This window comes from Limulus polyphemus, unplaced genomic scaffold, assembly GCF_000517525.1.
Source record: "Limulus polyphemus unplaced genomic scaffold, Limulus_polyphemus-2.1.2 Scaffold3550, whole genome shotgun sequence".
NCBI classification, from domain to species: domain Eukaryota; kingdom Metazoa; phylum Arthropoda; class Merostomata; order Xiphosura; family Limulidae; genus Limulus; species Limulus polyphemus.
In genome coordinates this window covers 34,322-35,505 of record NW_013669160.1, presented here as the reverse complement: position 1 = coordinate 35,505, position 1,184 = coordinate 34,322, and positions in this window count along the sequence as shown.

The following is a 1,184-nucleotide window of genomic DNA, read 5'->3' as shown; positions in this document are numbered from 1 at the left end:
GAACCGCTGTTTCTTGAAATCTACTTTTATCTGTATTTACTTAATTAGTGTAATAATATAAAATAGTCTTTTCATTATGAGTTCTCCTATTTATAAAATGTGTTTTGATAGGCGTTCAGCTTTGTAACGTAAGGTAGTCCTAAACTGTACTATTTACCATTGAACAATCTGCTACATAGTAGTCTTGTTTTTGTCACTATGAATATATTTGTGTACGTGTGTTCGTTTCGGTTGTAACATGTTCTTCCTTAATTTCACTAGAAAAAAACATACGTTTATTAAACGTCACTTGCTCATTTTTCATCCACGTTTGTACATCTCAAATGTGAAAGAACTCTTCTGAGTTTTCTAAACATATATATTAACATTTGGAATGTATATGTATTCAACTTTCAAGTTTGTTTAGTTAAGTTTTTAATACACTTTATATGTAGCAAATATTGCTAGCTGCTTGTTATTCTAAGTCTTTTGCAGCAAGATGAAAAAAAAAAACCGCAAAATGTTAGCTTTATATACGTGTATGTATGTATAATGAATTTAAATAAAAAAATTCAATTTGCAGTGTGCGTATAAATCATAAAATACCCCCATCTCAAACAAAGGCAGGTTAAAAAGTATCTTCACTGCATATACTTGTGGTATTCTTAGGTGCACTACCCATATCACTGTTGATTCTGATAAAAGTTAGCATGCAAGATCACACACAAAAGGTGCAATGAATTTTAAAAAAAGCCATAGAACTTGAGCACTTTCAAATAGTTGACTGTTCTTCTTCAGGACTATTCTTCTTTATTCTCCTGAAGAAGATTAGTCAACTATTCGAAAGTGCAACGTTCTAGGTCTTTTTTTTTAGATTCATGTCACTGTTGGTTATTCCCATTGAAAAATAAGAGAGATTGTAACCCCAAAGTATCACCTGAGCTGCCAGTAAAAAAAAAAAAAAAAGGTTGCTATTTACTTTATACTGTGGTCAGATTGAAACTTTCAAAAACCAGGAACTCACTTTTGGGATCCACTTTGTAGTAGCAGTGTGGATTACAACATCGTCCACTCATAAGACCAGGAATAACATAATGTTTTGGGACAACATGGAACGTACTGGTCCATCTCAGCTGTCCCATCCTCTAAACTACACTAAAACTATTAATAAGTAAATTTTAAAAAAGCTTAAAGCCAGCCCTTAT